Here is a 10,236-nt window from a genome sequence, read left to right as displayed (position 1 = left end):
GTCCTGTCACCACTTGGGTATAAAAGCAGGAAATTGCAAGCTGCAAACAATTCTGATGCCTGTCAAAACCCAGAAATTGAGTCTTTAAAGTTTGTTCTGAAGCTTAAGAAATGGCTCAGCAATTTTGCTATTGAAAGCATATTAAAATAATTTAAAAGTGTTTTCATTTCAATCTGTGAAGCCAGGAAATAATCTGCCTTTACCATTATTTTCTCATCAGTGTTTTTATAAAGAACCAGAACAAAAGAAATCAATTTGAAATTCAGTCTTATCCTTCTGGCCAGATAGCTATTCGATCTGAGATTTCCTCTCAGTCTCTCTCTCTCTCTCTCTCTCTCTCTCTCTCTGTGTGTGTGTGTGTGTGTGTGTGTGTGTATCTCCCAATTCTCACTTTATTAGGGAGGATTTGTGGACACCAGGGCCAATGGGCCAATAGAGTCTTGCAAGGCTTCTCAACTCTAATTCTCTCTCCCTCTCTTCCCCACTTGTTTTTCACCTCTCTACCCCCACCCCTCATTTAACTCAGACCAACCAGTTCATTAATGGTGTTTGCCTGCATATTCTTTCTTATAGAATGAACTCCACATATGCTCTTACAATTCAGATGCAATGCCCTCTCACTGTGTGTGCCCCTGTCATAGCCATTACGTATGCAGACACACTCAGTGAGTCTCCCTGGGCTGGCCTTTAGAAGCCTTTGCTGGCAGTGAGCATTCAATCAAGGAAAGTTCTGGTAGAATATAGGAAGTTACTTTGGTAAAATGGAGGGGTGGGGGGAGAGAAATACAGACATAGAATAGTAGTCTAAAATATGAATCCATGCCATTTAAAAAAATGAAGCAAATTTATCAATTTTAATTAGAATTTTAAATATTTAGTGACTTTAGAAAAGCAATAGTGACAATACAATACTGAGAAAAGACAGCAAAATGTCATTATCATTTGGTCTGGATAGTCCGTGTTGATTGGCCATCAAACAATAGACTGGAGCATCTGCAGAGGAAGGTAGGATGACTGATGAAGGTACTTACACACACACACATACACACGTGCACACCCATACAAACACACACACTCACACATGTACACACACACACATACACCACACACACACACACACACACACACACACTCCTTGAAAAGTTTAAGGCTGAAGTAAAGAGTAAAAGAAGATTTACCATGGACTCCTTGGGGGAGCACCAATGAAGCACAGCCCAGAGATACAGAAGCCATGGGAGCAACTTAATTTACACACAAGTATTCAGCAGTTTTAAGTGGGTGGAAGTTGGGCAGTCTAATGAAGGTAGTGTTGATTGTGGCCAATAGCCATGCCATTCTTCTGAAAGAGAATTTTTTTTCTTCTCACTTCACCTTTAAGATATCTGGAGCCAAAGAAAGAACGAAAGAAAGAAAGAAAGAAAGAAAGAAAGAAAGAAAGAAAGAAAGAAAGAAAGAAAGAAAGAAAGAAAGAGTCAAAATGAGTAGTTCTGTGAGATAAAGGAATCATTTTACATTGAGTAAAGGGTCCTTGCTCAAGAAGAAGTGATATTCTCCATCTATACACTTACTAAGAGAATCATAAGCAAACGTTGAGAGAATTAGAATAAGATAAATCTACGATTGGACTAGTGAGGCCATTAACACTCCCTTCGAAGTAGCTAATAAGACACAGTAAGAACTGGCACTAGACAGAGCAAGCAATTAGACCAAACTGACACCTGTACTGACCATTCCACTTGTCAATGCAGGGTACATTTACCAGTGTACAAACAATGTTCTCTTAGACAGACCATACACTCAGACAGTTCAAAATACACCAGTGAACCTTAAGGACTGAAGTTACATGACATGTGTTTACCGACCACAAAATTATGTAGAGTTCACTCACTCAACAAATGTCAAAATACCACCAAGTATTTGGAAATTAGATAACATATTTTTCGTAAGTAACACACAGATAAGGATAGAAGTTAAAGGGGGAGTTAGAAGCTATTTTGAACTAAGTAGAGGTAAAGCTTGGCCTGTGGAAATGCTTTAGGTTTAGCTCACACATATACAGGGGGAGAAGTGTAAAGTCTCAGTAGAGAAGGAAAAGTTCAGACCATCAATGAGCATCTACCGTGAGACTCATGCTGCATCATTCTTCCCCACTCTCCAACTTTTCCTCATTTTTAATTAGATGTTTTATTTAATATCCACTCATTCATATCATGTGTTTGAATCCCACCCATTACCATTCCCTGTCCTCCAATGCTTCATATACCCCTCAACTTCTCCCTTCCAACTGTGTGTGTGTGTGTGTGTGTTCATTGGCTTGCTTGTTTTAAATCAATCCCGAGTGAGCCCACCTAGTGAGGCCTGTATATGCATGGTGTGGAATCATCTGGTGTGTAACTTCTTAGAACCAACACCCATGAAGAAAAGGGATTCTCCCTTTATTCCCAATTATTGAATTAAATATGTGGAAGAAGTTACATGGAACAGAAAGTTGTCAGATATTAATTCAGGTTATTATTTTCTTATGCTGGGTATCAGCATGGCATATAACTTTTTCCATACTTTCATTTTCATTTTTCAGTCTGTTTTTATCAGTTAAAAAAAGAGAAGATTTTTTTAAAAAGAATGATGTGTACTGCATGGCAGAGCATGAGACTCACTTTGCGGTTCTTTTGATTGGAATGTTTTGCTGCTTATATTTAATGTAATTATTTTAGACTAACTTGAAGCAAAAGCAACCTTGATACTTGCTTTACCTTTGAGGGACTTTTTTGCATTTCTCTTTTACTCTTTTTTTTGATTTTTAATATTTTTTATTACGTATTTTCCTCAATTACATTTCCAATGCTATCCCAAAAGTCTCCCATGCCCTCCCCCCACTTCCCTACCCACCCATTCCCATTTTTTTGGCCCTGGCGTTCCCCTGTACTGGGGCATATAAAGTTTGCATGTCCAATGGGCCTCTCTTTCCAGTGATGGCTGACTAGGCCATCTTTTGATACATATGCAGCTAGAGTCAAGAGCTCGGGATACTGGTTAGTTCATAATGTTGTTCCACCTATAGGGTTGCAGATCCCTTTAGCTCCCTGGATACTTTCTCTAGCTCCTCCATTGGGGGCCCTGTGATCCATCCACTAGCTGACTGTGAGCATCCACTTCTGTTTTTGCTAGGCCCCGGCATAGTCTCAAAAGAGACAGCTATATCTGGGTCCTTTCAGCAAAATCTTGCTAGTGTATGCAATGGTGTCAGCGTTTGGAAGCTGATTATGGGATGGATCCCTGGATATGGCAGTCTCTAGATGGTCCATCCTTTTGTCACAGCTCCAAACTTTGTCTCTGTAACTCCTTCCATGGGTGTTTTGTTCCCAATTCTAAGAAGGGGCACAGTGTCCACACTTTGGTCTTCATTCTTCTTGAGTTTCATGTGTTTAGCAAATTGTATCTTATATCTTGGGTATCCTAAGTTTCTGGGCTAATATCCACTTATCAGTGAGTACATATTGTGTAAGTTCCTTTGTGATTGTGTTACCTCACTCAGGATGTTGCCCTCCAGGTCCATCCATTTGGCTAGGAATTTCATATATTCATTCTTTTAAATAGCTGAGTAGTACTACATTGTGTAAATATACCACATTTTCTGTATCCATTCCTCTGTTGAGCGGCATCTGGGTTCTTTCCAGCTTCTGGCTATTATAAATAAGGCTGCTATGAACATAGTGGAGCATGTGTCCTTCTTACCGGTTGGGACATCTTCTGGATATATGCCCAGGAGAGGTATTGCTGGATCCTCCACATCATATGTGTGTAGCCTGTGCCTTTTCTTTCTTTCAATTATTTTATTTGCCTGATAGTTTTCTAAAGATATATAGAGAAAGTAGGTATAGTATTTGTTGTATGGGGAGGTGGGGGAGAATATGGAAGGAATTGGAGGAGTACAAACCATGATCAGGATATAGTATATGCATTTTTTCAATTAAAATAAAATGAAAAATATTTCAGCCATACCAATATGTGTACTATGCATTCTCAGAATAATAAAGTTGTATCCCCATAAGTCAAACCCTCTCTTGTGTGGCTCTCAACTCCCATTACATGTGGAGGACAAAGAGAATAAGCAGGATTTCTCCCCCTGATGTTCTGAACTCTAGCTCAGACCTGCGGAAGCCCACTATGTTTGGGTGCAGGCTGCAGGTGCCTGGGGAGCACTGTGTGCTCACTGCACAGAAGTAGACAGCGGAGTCACTGGGCTGGGAGTCTCTGATGTGCAGGAAAACATGCAGGCTGGCTCTATTGAGGTAAACTGCCAATCTGCCTTCTTTCTTGTTGCCATTAGAGAATATGGATATTAGTGCTTTGGGGCCTTTCCCAGGATGCTGTTGGTACCACCAGATGGACTGAGAAGCACTGTTGCTGAAAGTGCAGTTGAGGGAATTCATGGCTCCCTCTGGGACAATGAGAGATTCTGGGCTCTGCTGCACCTTCTCCTGGCTGCTCACCCCTGTGCAGAAAGACAAAGGTCAGATGGTCAAGACTGGATGCATTTGGATGTTAACATTCTAGAATTGCTTTTCCATATGCCTCCCACCCAATTTTGTTGCAGCATGAGAATATTAGCATTTTTACCCTCCAGCCTAAAATAGGCAATACCCTTATATATTGTATTTTTATATTCCCGTAGAAATGACCAAACTCACCACCTAGTTGAAGCCAGACGAACACTAGTGAAACATGTAAGGAATGCATTACTCTTTTCACTGAAGATTCACACTTCAAGCCAGGAAAAGGAGTGGTATTTAGGCAGTTTCAGTTCTTCTACTTGAAGATGCATAAAAAGAAAGAAAGAAAAAAAAACCAACTGTTCATCCAATTAGAAAGAAGGTCCTAATTTTCACTACTACATCAAAAGCCTTCCACCTTCCTCTAAACCACTCCCCAACACACACACACACACACACACACACACACACACACACACACACACACACACACAGAGTGTTAGGACCATATGAGAAAGTGCCTCTGGGTCTTTGAGAAGATACTGCCATCCTGTGGATTCACCTTAGTGTCAAAGAAATACTTGAAGCACAGATTCTTCTTATGTGAACTATTAAAACAGGTGATGGTTTAGTCAGGTGAGAAATTTAAGCCATTTGCTCATGTTATGTACGTGTGTACTTATGCTTACATTTTCCACCAAATGGCAACTTATTTATTTCCCTAGTCACATTTTTGTAATGTTTCTAAAGCTCTTACAATCAAATCACAGTTTATGTTTTTATCTATGCTCGGTGTTAGTTCATACACCCCTACATTATCCCATTATCAGGTTTTAAATGACATGTAACTAGATAGGTCATGGGACCTAGAACCTAGTATATTATTAAGTGGACTTAGCCTTTAAAATGACTGGTAATGCCATGTTGTTATATCCCCAAGTCATGATGTCACACAACCCTCATTAGGGAAGCTTCTTTTAATAGTAGGTGGCAATTAACGTAGAGACCCACAACTAGTCAGTGTGCAGAGAGTGCTCAGTCCTAAATAGGGCATCTATATCCTATCACGTCCATAAAGACTCAAGGTTCTTTACAGAAAAGGGAATGGAAGAATTGAAAGAGCCAGGGGTGGTGGATGAGTTCAAGGAGACTGTTTTCAAAACAAAACCAATGAGGCATATATATATATATATATATATATATATATATATATATATATATATGTTGTGACAGCAGTTGTGACAGCATGCATATGACCTGTGCAAGCTCAATACTGACATAATTCTTGTATGGAAGATGGGAGGGATCAAAAATTCCATCCTTAGCTGAGAGAAACTAGCATAATAGCTGGTGGGAGGCGAGTTAGATTCTTTATTGTCTTAGTCAGGGTTTCTATTCCTGCACAAACATCATGACCAAGAATGGTCCCACCCACAAGGGGCCTTTCCCCCTTGATCACTAATTGAGAAAATGCCTTCAGTTGGATCTCATGGAGGCATTTCCTCAACTGAAGCTCCAACTGTAATAACTCCAGCTGTGTCAAGTTGACACAAAACTAGCCAGTACACATAGCATAATAAACTGGAGTTCTTTATGCTACTGAGGGATCTAGATGCCTCCTCTCTATGCTCTCCCCCCAAAAAAGTGTTTATCCAATGAGCTGGTACCAATTTGTCTTTGTCAGGGTTTCTATTCCTGCACAAACATCATGACCAAGAAGCAAGTTGGGGAGGAAAGGGTTTATTCGGCTTACACTTCCATACTGCTGTTCATCACCAAAGGAAGTCAGGACTGGAACTCAAGCAGGTCAGGAAGCAGGAGCTGTTGCAGAGGTCATGGAGGGATGTTTCTAACTGGCTTGCTTCCCCTGGCTTGCTCAGCCTGTTCTCTTATAGAACCAAGACTACCAGCCCAGAGATGATCCCACTCACAAGGAGCCTTTCCCCCTTGATCACTAATTGAGAAAATGCCTTACAGTTGGATCTCATGGAGGCATTTCCTCAACTGAAGCTCCTTTCTCTGTGATAACTCCAGCTGTGTCAAGTTGACACAAAACTAGCCAGTACATTTATAAAGGTGCGATTCCTGGTATACGGACCACACAGCAGGGCAGACTCCACATGCAACAGTAGTTGCCAATGCAAACCACACTTTATACAAGATAGAGATAGAGATAGATAGAGATAGGGATAGGGATAGGGATAGGGATAGGGAGGGAGAGAGGGAGAGGGAGAGGGAGAGGGAGTGGGAGAGGGAGAGAGAGAGAGAGAGAATGAGAGTGAGAATAAAAGAAACTGTGAGAGAGAGGGGGGAGGGAGGGGGAGGAAGAAGGAGAGGGAGAGAGAGAGGAGTTGGGCAGGTAGGGAGGTGGAGTGGATTTGGGGGGAGTTGAAGAAGGAGGATGAATACAATTAAACTATGAATAAAATTGTATGAAATTCTCAAAGAATTAATAACCACTTTATTTAAATTTCAGATGTTCCTTTCTTAGGGTCTATGGATCCTTTGGGAAGGAGGCTTCTACAGTAGTGGGTTTCCATGTAACTTTTTCAGTCTTTAGTGATAATTTCCCTCCCAGTAACCACTCCTCTATCCTATCACCCTCTTTCTCCATTTAATTATTAATCCATTCTGTTTTACCATTCCTTTTAAAACATTTTATATTGATGCTTCTTTCAACCTTTCCTTGAAACAACCCCTTTTCCCACCAACCCACCTCGGCCCCTTTGTAATTTCAGGTCCTTTATGGGAATTCCAAATGAAACACACATGTCTAAATTCAGAGCTAAAATACACAGATATGGGAAAACATTTAATGCTATAAATTTCTCCCTTAGGACTATTTCAATGTATCCCAGAGATTATGGGTTGGCATTCATAGTCTTTTTAGGATTTGATATACTGCTCAAATTTCTTCTGTCTTTTAAATTTTTCACAGGAGTCAGCTGCTATTATGATGTTCTTCCTTTTGTTTGTGATTTGTGGCTTCTCTCCTGAAGATTCCAATAACCATTTTGTTTTCTATGTTTTGCTTTGTTCCCTGTAATTCTCGGGGAATTTCTTCTCTGCTGTTATCTATCTGGTGTTCTCTGTACCCCTTATGCCCAGATAGACATTTCTTTCCTTGGTTTGGGGGCTCTTTTCCTCTATGATTCACTTAAGATATGTTCTAGATCTTTGAACTTGGGTTCTTTTCCTTCTGTGCTCATAATTCACAGATTTTATCATTTCAAAGTGTACCAAAGTTCCTGGATATTCAGTTCAAGGGGTTTTATATTCATCTGTTTCCTTGATAGCATGATGTGGCTCTTATACTTTGTCTTTTAATGGTTTGATAAAATTCTGAGTTTTTGCTGACAATCAACTTTTGTATTAAAAGTATTAAAACAATTAAACATTTTAAATGCTATCTATGAATAAATCCTCTGAATTTTTTTCAGTTTATTGAGTTTTTCACCTCTAGCTTCAGTTCAGTTTTTAAAAATACATCCGTGGTTGAAATAAGATCATCCCACTTCACCCTCCTTTTCCTCTATGAAGGTTCAGAATGGGCAGAGCCACATGGAGCTGGCTCTAGATCTTGCAGACACCAATGGAGGATTGCTTCTCCTTCTCAGCGCTATGGTTGGTTGTTTAGGGGTGGAGTCTAAACAAGGTGATAAACTTGTGTGGGGTCTGGCTCTCTCATACTGAGTCCAACCCAGTGGGCTGGGACCCTGGCAGAGATGACCCATGGCATGGCCAGAAAGACACAGCAGGAAGTTTGAATTACTGCTGAAAAGAGGTAGCATTCCCCAAAGTGGTCTGCTTGGCCTTTTCATGAAGATTAGAAAATACGTTAATCCATGGACCTTTATTACCGTTTGTATTAATACACACGAACATATCTACAATTTTCTTCAGTAGTCTGAGCTTCTGCAAAATTAGGACATCTAGACGAAGAGTGAGCTTGGGAAGAACCTAATAGTCACAGAAGAGAAAGTAAAGGTAAGAGAGGTTTAACCAGTTACCATAGTAACCTCTAACCATACACTTTTAAAAGCCTATCTCTTGAGCGAGGTTTCCCTGTCATTTGTAGGAAACATAACTTCGTATCAACTTTCCTTGTCCTCTGGCTCCTGCAATCTTTCCATTCCCTCTTCCATGTTCTTCCCTTAAGGGAAGGAGTTATGTCGTAAATGTATCAATTTGGGGCTGGGTACCTCACTTGTTCTCTGCATCTAAATAAGTCCTGAAGAAACACAACACTAATAGACTTGGTAACACGGAGAGGGGAAATCTCATGAGGCTCCACCCATAAGCAAACAATCACAGGGCCAAGAGTGACAAACAATCCTCCACAGAATTGAGCCTCCTAATTGGTTACTACAGTAAATAGAGTGATGTAATTATATTTACTTTTAAAAAAGAAAATAAATAGCTTTGGTCAGCTGCCAGGGAGGTGCTCAGTCCTTCAGAGGAATCTAAGGCCTTGTTCGGGTGATGCCTGCACTACATCCTGTGACTTCTCCCTCCAGACTTGCAGAAGTCATTATGCAGAAGCCCCTTTCCTGGCACATCTTGTTCCCTGCAAATATAAAATACAGCTAGTTCTACCAGAACTGTGGAAGAAAATGTGGAGGACAGACTTCATCTGCTTCGACAAGCAGTCAGACCACTTCCTTACTCACAGAGCTTTACTGTGAGGCTCCTTTAGCTCTGCATGAGGTATTTTTGCATAAGATTTTGGTTTAGTCCCTGTCAAGACAAGTATGGAAGAGTCTGCCTCTTGTTCTTTCTGCTGTGGCTGTTCATATGAATTTTGTGCCCATGAGAGAAGACGAGAGTCACATAGCACATAGAGGAGGAACCAAAGCAATCCCAGATGTTCAGCAGCCAGCCCCCTGCTATTCAGAGTTTGTGCTCAGTTCCCCCTGTGGTTTGTGTCACTGTGTCACTCAGAGCACAGTAGTACACAGCCGAGTCTGACTCTTGCACTGAGGCTTTCCGCAAGTGGAAGGAGGTGGTCCCTTTATCATATGTAGCTTCAAAACCTCTGCTGCTTCCTTTCTCTTTGTCCCTTGAGGCTCTAAAGAGGAGCTGTGGACCTTCTCCGGGATACTGCACATACCAGAACAGAGTTGGGTACCCTGAGGCTGAGTAGTTGCAGTGTATAGTAAGAAAATCCTCTTCTGAGAGGGCCACTTGACCTTTCGTCTGAGTCACTGAGTCTCCATGGACCCTTGCTGGGGAAGAAAAACAAAACAAAACAAAACAAAAACTGATATGAATGTCATTAAAGACCAAGCTCTTAGATGAAGTTAGGGCTCAACATTTTTCTGACATAAAAACGTGAGAAGTTTAAGGTCACTCTACTTACTGAATATGAGGAGCATCACAGTCATGAAGCCTGGAGAAGAGTTCATCTTTAGACCCATCTCGACAGTGTTCATGATTCTTAGCATGTGGAAAACACAGAGAGAAGCAATTAGTCTAAACTTGAATGTGTAGAGGAAATGCTATAGCGTTGGGATACTGCGCCCTCTAGTGACCAGAAAGTAAACCAAGTTAAGTGTAGCAATATTTGCTAAAAGACCCATGCAATGAACTCTTGGTTAGAGTTGAGGGATCTCTTGTACTTCAAAGGTCATGTTTGTCATGTTTGTTCTCTCTCTCTCTCTCTCTCTCTCTCTCTCTCTCTCTCTCTCTCTCTCTCTCTCTCTCTCTCTCTCTCTCTCTCTCTCTCTCTTCTAAGAGAATATCA

General features: G+C 40.9%; 2 pseudogenes; both read right to left on the bottom strand.

The window, feature by feature from the left end:
* Positions 1–4,085: 4,085 nt before the first annotated feature.
* On the bottom strand, positions 4,086–4,740 carry LOC110309059 (T-cell receptor alpha chain V region 2B4 pseudogene; annotated as a pseudogene).
* A 4,643-nt stretch (positions 4,741–9,383) lies between these two features.
* On the bottom strand, positions 9,384–9,910 carry LOC147001848 (T cell receptor alpha variable 9-2 pseudogene; annotated as a pseudogene).
* Between the last annotated feature and the right edge of the window lie 326 nt (positions 9,911–10,236).

This window comes from Mus caroli, unplaced genomic scaffold (genome assembly GCF_978045245.1).
Source record: "Mus caroli unplaced genomic scaffold, Mus_caroli_1 scaffold_12, whole genome shotgun sequence".
Taxonomy (NCBI): domain Eukaryota; kingdom Metazoa; phylum Chordata; class Mammalia; order Rodentia; family Muridae; genus Mus; species Mus caroli.
Note: the sequence above shows the minus strand (reverse complement) of the source record. Positions and strands in the feature narration are given on the sequence as shown.